The sequence below is a fragment of the Lampetra fluviatilis genome, chromosome 20, assembly GCF_964198595.1.
Source record: "Lampetra fluviatilis chromosome 20, kcLamFluv1.1, whole genome shotgun sequence".
Taxonomy (NCBI): domain Eukaryota; kingdom Metazoa; phylum Chordata; class Hyperoartia; order Petromyzontiformes; family Petromyzontidae; genus Lampetra; species Lampetra fluviatilis.
The window spans coordinates 11,524,639-11,539,656 of record NC_136294.1 but is presented as its reverse complement, the minus strand read 5'-3'; the positions used below and the strand labels follow the sequence as shown (position 1 = coordinate 11,539,656).

General features: G+C 47.2%; 1 protein-coding gene across 1 annotated transcript in view; it reads left to right on the top strand.

Annotated features, from left to right (window-relative positions):
- Positions 1 to 660: 660 nt before the first annotated feature.
- LOC144937963 (erlin-2-B-like) overlaps positions 661 to 15,018 on the top strand; it is a 40,000-nt gene continuing 25,642 nt past the window's right edge. The window contains exon 1 of the mRNA XM_078865615.1: positions 661 to 750. The gene's annotated coding sequence lies outside the window, so the exon portion shown is untranslated. The remainder of the gene's footprint in view (positions 751 to 15,018) is intronic.

Genomic DNA, 15,018 nt, shown 5'->3' with positions numbered 1-15,018 from the left:
TCTCATCGTGATCCTCGACTCTTATTTAAGAGTCAGCGAAATTAATACCACCTGCCGAGGATGCACACTTGGTGGCAGGCACCAATAAGTCAACATATTCAATAAATGCTTGGCTTATGATTACTGGAAACCACATTTACTCCGCAAATTAAAACGAATTGTTTTATGATACTCTTTGGTTCTTTCGATAAAGTCACGTAGATAGAAAATAAAATAAATAATAGATCACGACGTTTCGATTGCAACACAAGCAACCGTCATCAGGTGTAAATGCAAGCTTGGAGAGACACATATACAGAGAGAGGGAGAGACACAGAGAGACACACAGAGAGAGAGAGAAACACAGAGAGACACACACACAGACACGAAGAGAGACACAGAGAGAGGGAGACAAACACAGAGAGAGAGACACACATAGAGAGAGAGACACATAGAGAGACTCGATGGCTACTCATATGTCGCTCTTCGTGTGTGAAAATTTTTTTTTACAGTTAAATTAATAACTTGGTATGAATAAATGTATTTATTTTCAAATCGCGTTTCACGTGCCACTGCCGTGCCATTTAGCCCCGCGCGGCCGCCGTAGAACGCGCGGCCCCACTTCCCGAATGTCACGTGGTACCGCCGCTCCTTGTGGGCGGCGGCGGCGGTTGAGGTCACGTGGCGCGGAGGCGTTTAACTTCCGGGTCACGTGGCGCTCCCCTGCCGGGTCACGTGGTACTGGTGAATGCGCCGCGCGTGCTGAACGCGGTGAGTGCCGCGTCCCGTCCACCACCCTCACCACTCACCACCCTCACCACTCACCACCCTCACCACCCTCACCACTCACCACCCTCACCACCCTCACCACTCACCACCCTCACCACCCTCACCACCCTCACCACCCTCACCACCCTCACCACCCTCACCACTCACCACCCTCACCACTCACCACCCTCACCACTCACCACCCTCACCACTCACCACCCTCACCACCCTCACCACTCACCACCCTCACCACCCTCACCACCCTCACCACTCACCACCCTCACCACCCTCACCACCCTCACCACCCTCACCACTCACCACCCTCACCACTCACCACCCTCACCACCCTCACCACCCTCACCACTCACCACCCTCACCACCCTCACCACCCTCACCACCCTCACCACTCACCACCCTCACCACCCTCACCACCCTCACCACTCACCACCCTCACCACTCACCACCCTCACCACTCACCACCCTCACCACTCACCACCCTCACCACCCTCACCACCCTCACCACTCACCACCCTCACCACCCTCACCACCCTCACCACTCACCACCCTCACCACTCACCACCCTCACCACTCACCACCCTCACCACCCTCACCACCCTCACCACCCTCACCACCCTCACCACCCTCACCACCCTCACCACTCACCACCCTCACCACTCACCACCCTCACCACTCACCACCCTCACCACCCTCACCACACTCACCACCCTCACCACTCACCACCCTCACCACCCTACACTAGCTAACACTACACTACCATTACACTAGCTAACACTACTCTACTACTACACTAGTACTACCACTACACTACCACTACACTAGCTACTACTACACTATCACTACACTAGCTACTACTACACTTCACTAGCTAACACTACACTACCACTACACTAGCTACCACTACCACTACACTAGCTACTACTACACTACACTAGTACTACACTACCACTACACTAGCTACTACTACACTACTACTACACTACCACTACACCAGCTACTACTACACTAGTACTACACTACCATTACACCACTACCACCCTCGCCACTACTACACTAGTTACTACTACACTACCACTACACTAGCTACCACTACACTAGTACTACACCACCACCCTCGCCACTCACCACTCTACTCTAGCTAACACTACACTACCACTACACTAGCTACTACTACCACTACACTAGTACAACCACTACACTACCATTACACTAGCTACCACTACACTAGTACTACCACTACACTACCATTACACTAGCTACTACTACACTAGCTACTACTACACTACCATTACACTAGTACTACCACAGTACCACAACCACGCTTGCTTTTGCTATTAATACAGTACTTTCACTACACTAGCTACTACAGTACTAACACCACACTACATACGAGTACAGTACTACCACTCCCAGTATTAACTACCATTACACCAGCTACTACTACACTATCGCCACTGCACTGTCTACTACTACACTAGTGGCTAATACTACAACTGCATAAACCACCACTACTTACACTCGCTAATGATATTGCTACACTAGTAGCTAATACTACAACTGCATGAACCACCACTACTACATATTCTCAGATTTTTTCGGTAAAGTCACGTAGGTAAAAACATTAAAATTAATGAAAGTAAAATAAAACCACTACTACACGCCAATTATATTACTACACTAGTAGCTAATACCAATCGAATACCCTTCCACCAGCGACTACACCAGCGACTACTTCTCCACACCACAGAAGCTACTAAGCTACACGAGCTAGCAGCACTACACTAAGAGCTTCTACAAACACGATCAGCGACGGTTACCCCTGCTGCTACTACTGCAACACAAGCTGCACGTACAGCAGCAGCACACTTAACGCACTACACTCAGGGCGCCCATTTAACATTTGGTTTCACCAAACTTCACCAAGCCTGCAGGTGGAGGCGGCTAGCAAACATTGGATTTGCTGTCGTGCCCTCTGCTTCGACGCCTGATGATGCTGGTTATAATTACTGGCGAAACGTGGTCGTACTCTGTAAATGTTGTGGATTTTGTTGGTTAACACAACGGTGTTGCTGTACTAGTAACGAATTGTCATGTTCTGATAAACCTTATTAATTGGCGGGTTTAACGACACATTTATATTTGCGCGATCTACCCCCAAGAAACCCCCTATATTATGGATTGTATAACTCCTGTTAACCTATAACGCCTGTTATGCACGGTGGCCACACCAAGCGTATCCCTGCGCACCTGTTGGGTCATTTGGTTGAAGCTTCTTCACCCGTGGAGCATCAAAGGGCCGTAACGCGCTTGGTTATAATAAAACAAAAGCTAGATTTTTTTTCTCATTCACGAAGCCGTAATCTGCGAGACATCCTGGGACACAGCATAGATGTTGTAGCTGCTATTGTGTTTCCTTTTGAGTTGCACTTTGTTATTTAAAGCTGTGTAAGTTGGGGGGAAACCTTGAATATGTTGCAACACTGGGCAAGACACGCGGAGACGTTGAGACATAGGAAGTGAAGCCACTTATATAGGGTCAGGGGTCAAGGTTAGAGTTGGGGTCTGTGGCCAGTAACACATCCTTCTCAATTATTTTATAGTTTTGCTTTTAATTTATTCCACTTCATGCGTATACATCCATGTAGGTGTTTATGCAACTAACCAGAGCTGAGCTGTTCTGAAAGTCTCGACGATAGATTTATGGCTGGGCTCATCTTGCATGAGCGTTGAATCTTGGTTATCATGACTTTTATCGGCAGAGATAGGACTAGAGTAGGATCGGTTCTCGCGTTAGGGTCAGGATGTTGTATAGTGTGATGGTTGGGGAAAGTCGGTCAGTTTATTTTGGGTAAGGCCCATTGAGCTAAGATTATTTTGCATTCGTGACCCGGCCAAAACGGCTGATGTGGTAGCAGGTTGCACAGGAAGGGAGGAAGTTTCCAGGGGGCTCCACAGAACAGGCAGGGGATGTTTTTTAAATATATAAACACAGCTAATAAACAACGACAATTATGTACAATGGAAATCCAGCGAGCAATCCAAACTAATATGCATGGCACGAGTGAGAGGAAACTCGAAAAGTCTCCGGTTAGTCAGGGGTATGGCTAGAGTTGTTTTTAGATTATATAAAAGGGACTTGGCATAAATGCCATCGTTGAGCTTTTGGTTATGGCTGTAATTTAAGGCTGGGCCAGGGTGTTTGGTTTAGAGTTGGGGTTATTGTCGAGGTTGAGGTCAATATCGGTTATAGTTCGGTTATGTTTTGGTTAATTTTAGGGTGAAGGCTTGGGCTATCTTTAAAGTATGGACTCGCATGAGGGTTATGGCAAGGGTCTTGACAACAACTTGTTTTAACCCCAACCTCAGGGTAGGGCTGAGGTTTAAAGATGGTATGAGGGCTCGGACGATACTCTACGTATGTGGCTTCTATATTTCAGTTCTGGAGACATGGATATTATTACCACACTGTCCTGATTTGTCCATACAATCCGTTGTGCGATTGCGCAAGGTTGAAGTTCACTCCCAGCCAGTTGATTAAACTGGCTGGACAGTTCACTCAGGAGTAATTGCCAGCTTGCCACTTAACCCGTTCCTAGTGACTATAGTTTCCCAACCCTTTCTTGCAAATTACATAATATCAGAGCGTTCTGACCCTTTGTACATAGAAGCCACCATTGCATTATGTCAATGGAATGGGTAATCTTGTGCCCTATTGTAGCTTGAATTAAAGCAAATCTAAGCATGTAGCGAAGTGACAAGAGTGCTAGATTACACTACATTTGGAAGGCCGTTAGTTACATTTATTATCATTCTTGCTGGGTAGATAAACTGAGTGCTGCTTATGTCGAAAGTCACCAGCAGTTGTATTGAGAGACTGGCCCTGTCAATAGTAATGTGGAATTGTACCACTGGTGCTATTTGCTTCCACCAGAGATGAGCACCACCCCAAGCTGGCTGGATGATACATTTGACTTTGCTCTACTAAGAAAGAATGTGCACATTGCCGAACTAAACCTGCCAAGATTACCCTTGCAAAACAAAACGGATAACCTCAGTGGACAGTCATCCTCATAAACACGTTGAATAAAATTCATATTTAACACCATCTTAAAAATCTATACCCAACTCCAAACCAAGCTCACACTTGTGTGGTGATATCGCGGATGTCACTCACTGTGGTGCTGGCCCTAGAGAGGCACGGCGTGCGATGTACTCACATCGTGGACATCACGTATGTAGCAACATCGTGGATGTCACTGGGTAATGCCGGCTCCAGCAAGCCACGGCGTGCGATGTATTACCATCGTGGACACCCCGTATTTGTGGGTGTAGTACCAGCCCTAGAGGGAGCTCGGCACCATGCGTGGCATGCATGGCTGACTCCTACAGCATGGAGTGTGAGAGCGTCAGCCATGGAATAAGGTTACCCCAGGCCATGGCACTCTGGTTGATCGTGGAAGGCATGTGCCGGGTAAGATCTACGCAGGGGCCCCAAGTCGGGGCTGGGGGTGGTCTCGTGCCGGGCGAGATCCTGCTACAGGGTAGAAAAAGGTGGTCGTGGCCAAAGGCGGAGCCTGCCACGGCCAGCGAGCATATAAACCGGGTCCCCGAGAGGGACCGGGGTTCAGTGTTGCTGTTGTTATCTGAAGATCTACGTTCTACATCCAAGAAGAAGTCACCAACACCTGGACCTGGACCCAAGCTGGGGTCCGGTCCGTTGTAGCTACTTCCAGTGTAACTAGTGTAGTTAGCCTGGTGGTCCACCACCACAGGTTGTTATCTGGTAAAGGGGCAGTTACCCCTTTGTGTTAAGTGTGTTGGTCTAATAAATGTGTTGCCTCCAAGAGTACGTCTGCGACTCAGTTGAACCCACTACAACTGGTGTCTGAAGTGGCCAAATGCTATTTTACTTAGCTAGCCGTTAGACTATGTCTATGCGCCGCAGACTACGTACCAGGACGTCGAAGACGAAGATCTCATCCCGCAAACAGCCCCGGAGGATGGAGGCGAAGCATTACCGGTGTAGCAGAGCTCCGACCGGGCACACGACAGCTCAACGCCGACAAGGAGGGTGCTCCAGGCTGTACACGGCCGCCTCGCAGAACTCCTCCACGCCACGGCGTCCATCCTCGCGGAGCCCCACATCGCGGAGCCAGCGGTGGAAGCGGGAGCAATGGAGCCACGCGGGGACGAAGTTCCCGCCGCTATTTCCCGCCAAGTGGGAACCTCCGTGGCGCAGCCCGTGCTGGCAGCCGGCATCTTCTCGGAAGAGCAGAGCACGGGACCTGCCAAATCCGAAGCTGCGTCGAAATCGCCGGTGGACGTTCCATCTCTTCGGCGACGACTTCCCTTAGTGAAAGAATTCATAGCTGCCGGAGGCGACTGGGTGGCCTTCAAGCGGCGGTTCCTGACGAACGCCCTCTTCGCGGGGTGGACAGAGGCGGAGGCACTGAGAGCACTGCCCGCTGCCCTTCATGACGACGCCCTGTCAGCGTTTCTTATCATCCCGCCGTCGGAGAGGGCCACGCTGACTCAAGCCTTCGACAAAATGGCGGAAATTTACGAGCCACCGTCGAACGTGCGCCACAAGTTCACTCCGCGAAGGAAAGGGGAAACCGAGATGCCCCTTGCCTTCCGTAGCGCACTTTTGGCGCTAGCGAAGGCTGCCTTTTCCGAGGATGGACCACGACGGAGTCGACTCGTTGGTCCTTAAGAGACTGCTGGCTTTAGCTAAGGACCTTAACGTCGTTCTGCCAGCTGTAGACGACGATCTTTCGTCCATCAAGGTTGCGAGATGCATTCAGGCTCACCAGCTCTTGCAATGGCACAGGGGGTTGGCGGCGTGTATTGCACCCTGCAAGGGGCCGGATACACCTGAAGATGTGGAGCCTGTCCCAGCCTGCGCATCAACCCAGAGCGGAGGCGGGCGAGGGGATGGCATGGTGCGGCGGGCGGATGACCAGCAACTGCGGAAGACATCTCTTCGTCCCGGGAGCAGCCCCTTCATGTGCTACAGCTGCGGCCTGCCGGGACATGTCTCGTTGGGCTGTCGCATATCACGACGACGGCTCCCCGGACCACCGATTTCATCCGCCCGACCGTCCTTCGGTCCACTGCACCCTAAGGTGCCGCACACCTGACATCCCCAGCACCGCCGCCTGCGCCATCTCCACTGGATTCGGGAGAGGAGAACCCATCGACCCGGCCTACTGCTCTTCGTGAGGGTTCGACGGGACATTTACATATTCCCCCCCGGGGCCTCCAGGGAGAGCAAGTCCACCTCCCCTGGAGGCCCGGCCACGAGGACTCGATCAAAAACTCTTCGGGTTTCGTGATCCCCATGCACACACAGTCCCACACAACATCAGTTGGTTGTCGCACTCGGTAAGCCGTTTCGGCTATTGGCTGAACCTATCCCTTATTGTGCTGCGGGTGTTGTTACACGGTGAGGGTGGGAGATGTTGGCGATGAAGGGGATTCCGAGCGTTCGCGGTTCACTGCATTTTTTTCCCTCATTGTGTTCTGTACTCACACCCTTTTCCCTGTTGTTAATGTACATTTATCGGTAGTGTATATATTGTATAGGTGGGCTTGGGTATTTAATTGGTAATTGTTGTTACTTGTTGAGGCACACATAGCATTTTAATTACTTTTGACTCATTTTTTATCACCCTAATCACTTGGTTCGTTTAAGGGGGAGTTGACAGCCGGGACGGTTGAGTGCTATGAAAGGGGGGGGGTGGGGGGTTGATGTAGTGACATCGCGGATGTCACTTTGTAGTGCCGGCCATATAGAGGCACGGCGTGCGATGCACTGACATCGCGGACATCACGTATATAGCGACATTGTATGATGTCACTCTGGTAATGCCGGCTCTAGCGAGGCACGGCGTGCGATGTATTGCCATCGCGGACACCCCGTATATGTGGGTGTAGTACCAGCCCTAGAGGGGGCTCGGTGAGCCCTGGGTCATAGCGCTCGGTGGCACCACGCGTGGCATGCAGTGCTGACTCCTACAGGATGGAGTGTGAGAGTGTCAGCCATGGAATGAGGTTACCAAAGGCCATGGCACTCTGGTTGACCCTGGAAGGCACGTGATGGGTAAGATCTACACAGGGGCCCCAAGTGGGGGCTGGGGGTGGTCACGTGCCGGGCGAGATCCTGCTAGAGGGTTTGAGAAGGTGGTCGTGGCCAAAGGCGGAGCCAGCCATGGCCAGTGAGCATATAAACCGGGTCCCTGAGAGGGACCGAGGTTCAGTGTTGTTGTTGTCATCTGAAGTTCTACGTCCTACGTCCAAGAAGAAGTCACCAACACGTGGACCTGGACCCAAGCTGGGGTCCGGTCCGCTGTAGCTACTCCCAGTGTAACTCATGTAGTTAGCCTGCTGGTCCACCACCATAGGTTGTTATTTGGTAAAGGGGCAGTTACCCCTTTGTGTTAAGTGTGTTGGTATTAATAAATGTGTTGCTTCCAAGAGTACGTCTGTGAATCAGTTGAACCCACTACACTTGTATTCTGGTATTATTTAGAAAATTGTATGATCATTGTGTGCATGTGGCTATCAGTTGTGGTGTGACATTACTTGAGCCTTTGAGCCTGTGATATACCATTGATATGTGGCTGCATTACAGCTAACTATTAATAAACTGTTAATGTTAATAACTGTTAATAAATGGCACGTTACTTTATGCAACAATCCTGTCAATAAAACCAAATGGGTTATTTTTGTTGCAGCAACCCTTTGTGGATCCCATGTAAAACTCAGACGCATGACAATCTGTAGAAAAAAAGGTCGTGCCTGAAATGAGCATTGAGTGTCGTTCACGGGAATATGGAATTTGTGAAAAGTCAACATTACAAACGTGAGCAACCGGTCTTCAGCGACCATTTTATTGACCTCCACCGAAAACAATATAATGGTCAAAGTAAATCTTGACCTGGATTTTAAATTAATTACTCATGATTAAAAGCTCTGCTCTTGTACCAACTGGGATATATTCTGGCTATAACAAAACGAGGAAAAACGCTCCTCGCATTTGAATACAGGTGCGTGAGGAGAATTCAAAGAATGTCATGATGGTATGGAAAGCAAATTGAAAGTTTGCAATGGAACATGGCAAGAGAGAATTCTACACGTAGTTCAAAGAGGAGGCTGCGATGCATACGGCACGTGTGCGCAGGGCTGTGGAGGGCAAGTTACCGATACTTACAGGCGTTGTTGGCGTTACACCCAGAAGGTCGGCGACCTAAGATGGGGGATATGAAGCGAGATTGTGGGAGATGATAACACTTGTGAGAGCAGACCTTATTTGTTTCATTTTGATTGTGTAACAACTGCTGGATCTAGCAGAAGCAAGGAAAGAAGCGATGGCTAAGCCTGGTGGCATCGACATACGTAATTGCCGCTGAACCTTAATTCCTCACTCATTGTGACAATAGTGCCCTTTGCCTTGTACAAGGTTCCTGCTATCTGTAGGGGCTAAGCTAGATATGGTGGTTCTTAATTGTGGATCCCAAGGAGCAAATCAATAAAACAAGTCTGTGATTTAAAACCAGGCAAGAGCCCATTGAGATACGTCTCATTTTGCAGGTGAGATGCATGTTCATTGAGAAGATATGACGTAAAATGGAATATTAAGGATAAAAAAAATGCAAATTAACAAGTGATACCAAAAGAGCCCACTTCCGCCACAGTAAAGTACAACGCCTCTTGTCCACACTGCAGTGAGGGTGTTATTAGTGGAAAGGCTAATTGCTGGATGAGTAGAGTTGTCGTCCTGTTATACCTGTTTATCTGCAGACAAATGGCAAAGAAAGGCAGATGGTGGAATAAATGTGCCACTCGCCATCTCTCACAGCCCTGCAATGTCACAGTCCATCTCCCTCTTCCACATTCACTGATCTCGTCATTCCATTGCTGCAATGATTGTCCTCTCACTTGTGTTCCCTCCTCGGCGGTCTTTCCCATTCATAATCTTAGAATGCCTTGGCACCTCAAAGCTCCTTATATCTCATCTAATTTTAACCATTCGAAAGGGAACCCCATTGGCAGCTGTCCATGCGTGACAAAGGGTGTCTCAGTCCTGACCTGCAAGGTGGCATTTGTGTGCCAGTGGAAGGGTGACGATTGCCATGTGTAATCCTAATTGAGTAATGTGTCCCATCCAAGCCAACTTACTTTTTTGAAAGTGCAGGACTGCAAGCGAGCATATGCGCTCGAAAGCAGGCTTGTGAGTATGCACGTACGAGAGATCAAGCGGACACGCGTGCAGCAGAGTGAGCGAGATTTCTCACTTGTAAGGAGAGCGAGTGAGCATCTACAGGAGAGCGAAAATAGGGAGCGGTAGTGTAGTGGTTAGCGCGCTGCGCTACGGAACCCAGCGACCCGAGTTTGATTCCTGCTCAATTTTCTAAACCAGTTCTGGGCCTCCTCTAGGTCGACTCAGCCTCAAATGAGTGTCTGGTGCAGTGTGTATAAACATCGCCACTAGGGAGACAAAGGTGCCAGGCGTGGTGCCACTCACCCCCTCGTTTGCCGTTCCGGTCTTCATAGGTGCTCGCTAACAGCACTATACTGGGGATCTTTGTTTTTGTGAAAGTTGGTGGATAATGCAGATGTGTGAAACTTCGAAACCCCAACTGGTCTGCGGGATGGTGAGAAGGGAGTTCGACAAATGGGTACCTGAATCTAGAGATGGTAAACATGTGGATCTCCGAGTGTGCCCTGGCCTTTTCTTTTGCGTTACTCTTTATTGGCTAAATTGTGAACATTTGGAAGAATGTTAAGTGCAGTATAGTTAAAACTAATTTAACCTCTTGTGCAATCATTACGTTCTTATTTAAGAAATGTTTGCAGAAAATTCAAAACGGTACAGAGCAACAGATGTGAACTTGTAAATGTATACCTAATTATGCGATAAATACTTTACGTTAATGCAATGTATTTTATCTGGCTTTCTGCACGGTCATATATAAGCAACATTAATTATATTTTCCAGGTCCTTATGAATGTGAATTACATTTATTCATAATTAAAGGAATTATGAATGGGTACATATCAGAGCCGCGATGTTGATGCCACGTTCACTCGCCTGGGGTACCGTATTGTCAAAACATGCGTCTTCATAACGATAAATACATCTTTCGGCCAAAGCACAGAATGACAAACAACTAATCTGATATATCTGTGATTTGGTGCAATCAATTGTAATGACCGTATAGCTAATCATAGTTTGAATTTTTTACCCCCACAAGTTCTAAAGACTTTCTCAGCTTCCAGTTGGGATGTTTGGCCATTTCCTTTTTTTGTTTTTTTTTACATGCAGAAAAAAACCAGATGGTGATGTTTGTACAAGGATAGACGGATTATTCCGCACAAATAGTCTCCCAGAAACCCGCTTGCTGTACATCCCCGTACAGGCACCACCTCATATGCAAGTGTGTGTTGATTTTCACTCTTCTCTTTCTCACTTCTGTGAGGGGTCTACCGAAACACACCTCCCGAGTCTGCGTTGATTTAATGTCGTATGGATTAATAGGGACAATTTTGAAGTAACCATGTTAAGTTTTTCATATCCAGTCGAGGGCTTTTGGGAGATGTGGTGTGGATTTCAGAGATGTTTCTGGGGAGTGACTTAATAGTAGAGAGTTCAGCAGATGTTTTTTTATTTGTTTACCACATTCGTACAGCGGAGTGTCCTGGATGTCTCCATCCACGCATCCGGTCTCTGCAGCGTGTGATGGTCTGATGCTGTGATATGGTTCATGTCCATGCACGGTCTGGATGAGAGGCTTGGCTCTCCACCTCACCCAGTCTAATATCGAGTGAGTGGACTCTACAGTAGGCGCAAGATCACTAAACTGTAACTTACAAACAATAAGGCCGGGGGCAAAGTTCCTCCATGCTTCGAGGGGCTCGGGGGGCAGTGCTCACCTCCTGTTAGCAATCCCTGAGCCAATGGAGGAAAGGTACTTTCCTATGGCAGGGATGCGCGATGTTCGTTTAGGAAATCCGTTGATGACATCTTTGCACAGTGGTACTCGTTTTAAAGTGAAAAACGATTTGAATTTATAGAGCACATAACTTGCACCTTGCACCTGCATTTCAAGACAATGAAAAACGGGGTACGTGGAAATGTAGATTTCTATTGGGTGTTTGATCATGTTAACACCTGTTTTATTGCCAGAAAGGCTAAAACCAATTAATTTTTTCAGATTTTGATACCAGAAAAAAGGTCCCATTTTGTAGCTGCTCTCCCTGAGCTATAAATGCCCTGATAGTGCATTGACTTTGTGCTGTTTGCCTTTTGGCGTTCTCTGGTCTGACACTGGTGAAGACTAGGCCCAAAAGAAGGTTGTCTCTCTGGTGTAGGCCAATCCGTTTCAAAGACAATGCATATATTTTAAGAACATGTTTGTTTGCATGTTTACCACAAGTATTGTCGTTAATGCGAACTTAATTTCTTGCAAGAAGGTTTCTATGTGGTGTTTGAACACCTTAACACCTGTTTTATTGCCAGAAAGGGTAAAACCTATTCTTATTTTTTCATAAATGTATGCTTTCTCAGTCTATGAAGGGAAATGCAGTGCGTTTGGGGGCTCCAACTGGAATTTGAACTCCCTGCTTTCTGTTTGTTTGAGAAGTCTTCTACTACCTACTGCTTGGCCTGGTCAAATTTAAGTGATAATAGGGATAATCCATCAAACATAACACAGAAAATGCTACAACTGTAATTACTGTGAACAGAAGCAGAACTAAAATTAGGGAAGGCTGAGAACATCACTCGTGGTCTGCATGCATGCTTCATTTCCCTAGAGCTGACAAAAATGCCAACCCATGACGCTAAGTGGAGCAGTCTTGTTCCTTTGGCATTTTTTTAAAGTTCGTGTTTCAGACCTTTTAATCGCGGTCTGTAAACATGCATCCTGACAGTGTGGTCAAGTGTTCCAGCTGGTTGGTCCAGAGTTCATTGCTATTGCGGTATGTTTCTCATAGATTAACTTTACTAATGGCTAGGGTTTTAGTGGCAATATTAATGTGTCTTAATAAATACATCGTGTCGCCGAGGCAGTTTTGTGTTCTTCTTGTGAGAATCTTACCTTCTGACTGTCAGTGAAATAATCTTGCCCTGTAGTGTTTGTTTAGGCGAGGCAGCCTTAGACCGGTTTGCACGGTGGTGAGATGTTAACTACCTCACCTGTGATAAAAGAGACTGTGGGTTCGATCCCAACCCTGACTCCTGTATATTTAAAGTTTGCATGTTCTCCCCATGGTTGCGTGGAATTTTCCTCCACATTTAAAATCAACACGTGTTTAAGAGTATTTGGGTGCTGTACATTTGCACATTATAAGCCACTTCGCTGGGCTGTCATTTGTGGCCAGGTCGCTCCTGATTAAAGAGCTATTCAGTTTAGTGGAACTTACCAGATAAAATAAAAATCTTTCGTTTTTGGAGCATCATGTGCCCCGTCAAAGAATTTCCACTTGGAACCCTGACGTTTTGTGCAGGAACGGGTGTTTGTGAATTTTCATTCATTATATGGTACAGTGCCTAGCCGTGAACAATGTTCACTGATATTGTGGACAGGAGTCGGGCACGAACAGTTTTCATGGGCAAGGGGTCATAATGTAACGCTTGCTTGTAGATGTTGTGGATGGTAGCCGGCCATGAACAATGTATTATGGGTAGAAGGCAGACATGAGCAATGTTAGGGATCAGCACACTCGGCACTGAGCCAGTTTTTAAGTAAATCCGGTGTTTCCCCAGCATTTGCATAAGGAATTTCCTAACCACACTAAGGGCTGAAATGCCCCAGTGCTGAGTACACTGACGATTGGGCTACTGCTAATGCATTGCTATTGCAGTGTACATTGAACAGAGCAATGAGTGATGTGAAGGTGATTTAGAAAATGTCTATTATTTTCCGTTGTAAAAGTACGAAGTAACAATCGTTGACTATTAAGTTTGTTTCATGTATTACAATATTGGTTCGTGTTGAACGTGTAAGTTTGAATTTGAGCTTACAAGCAATACTCCACGTGGTACCAGTCTGCAGAGATATGCTCAAAGTAAGCGGTTGGTACAGTTGGTGATATGTTCTGCTCGTGCATCTTGAGAGCCGTTTGTATTGTGTTGACACGTGTTTTGGGTAGCCAAGTCCGTCAAACAAATGGCTCACGACAACAAAATTCTCGGTGCATTCCCTAGTCGGGGTGGACTCAGGAGTGTCGTCATTGCCGGGATCAGTGAACGAGTGGTCACCTGATTGTTTCCTTTATCTAACCAGGAGATAAATACATATGTTGGGACGCACGAGACCAGCATTTCCTCTTTTGCAAGGGTGGGTTACATCAAGAACAAGGTTGGCGTAATAGTAAGCATGACGGTAATATGGAATTTTAATCATCGTTTCAGGACCAACAAACGAGATGTGTAACGCCCTGTGCTCACTAAGGCTGGGCACACTGGGAGGGAGGGTGAGGGTGGGAGTGTATGTGGCGTGGGAGTGAGCCCGTGGGTTCAGGAGTAGGAGTGTGCGTGGTTGTACGTGGTTTCTGTTTGTGTTGCCGCCTCCAATGGACGATTGCGGTAAATATGTCCTATCTCACCAAGTGAGTGTTTTAGATCAAAGACACCATGCCTTTTTATTACAAAGAGGGGGGCCTGTTTATCATTAAAAAAATGAAGATGTAATTCATTGTCATGTATTGTATTGAAGATTATTTCACATTGTGAGGTGTGGACTATAAATCTGGCACAGTGATAGAGACAACTTAGCTGTCTCTGTATTGTCTGTTGTAGTACCACACGTTTTTATTACTGGTGGTCCCTGCCTTAACAATCGTATCATTATGTCTCATACTCGGCAATTCCAACGGACACAAGCATAGCCTATACATGACAAAGGCAGCCGTGTTTTGTGCTGGGTGGAAGTCTTGTAGAATTGTTTAAACATAGAGAGAGGGGGTGATTTCGGACCCAGGAACATCACTCTATTTTACACGCTTTTATTTAACTCACTCTGTCTGTTGTCGTATCCTCAAAAAAATTTGTAACTAAATTTTTACCCACTTTCCAATGTGCTATCGACTGCAAACTTGATATACCTATGTCATACTGATGACAAGACTCTATATTATATCATTAAAATAAAAATAAATATTTTTAAACATTTTACACGCTTTTATTTAACTCGCTCCGTCTGTTGTCGTATCCTCAAATCTTGTAACTCATGTTCAACCGTCTTCCCA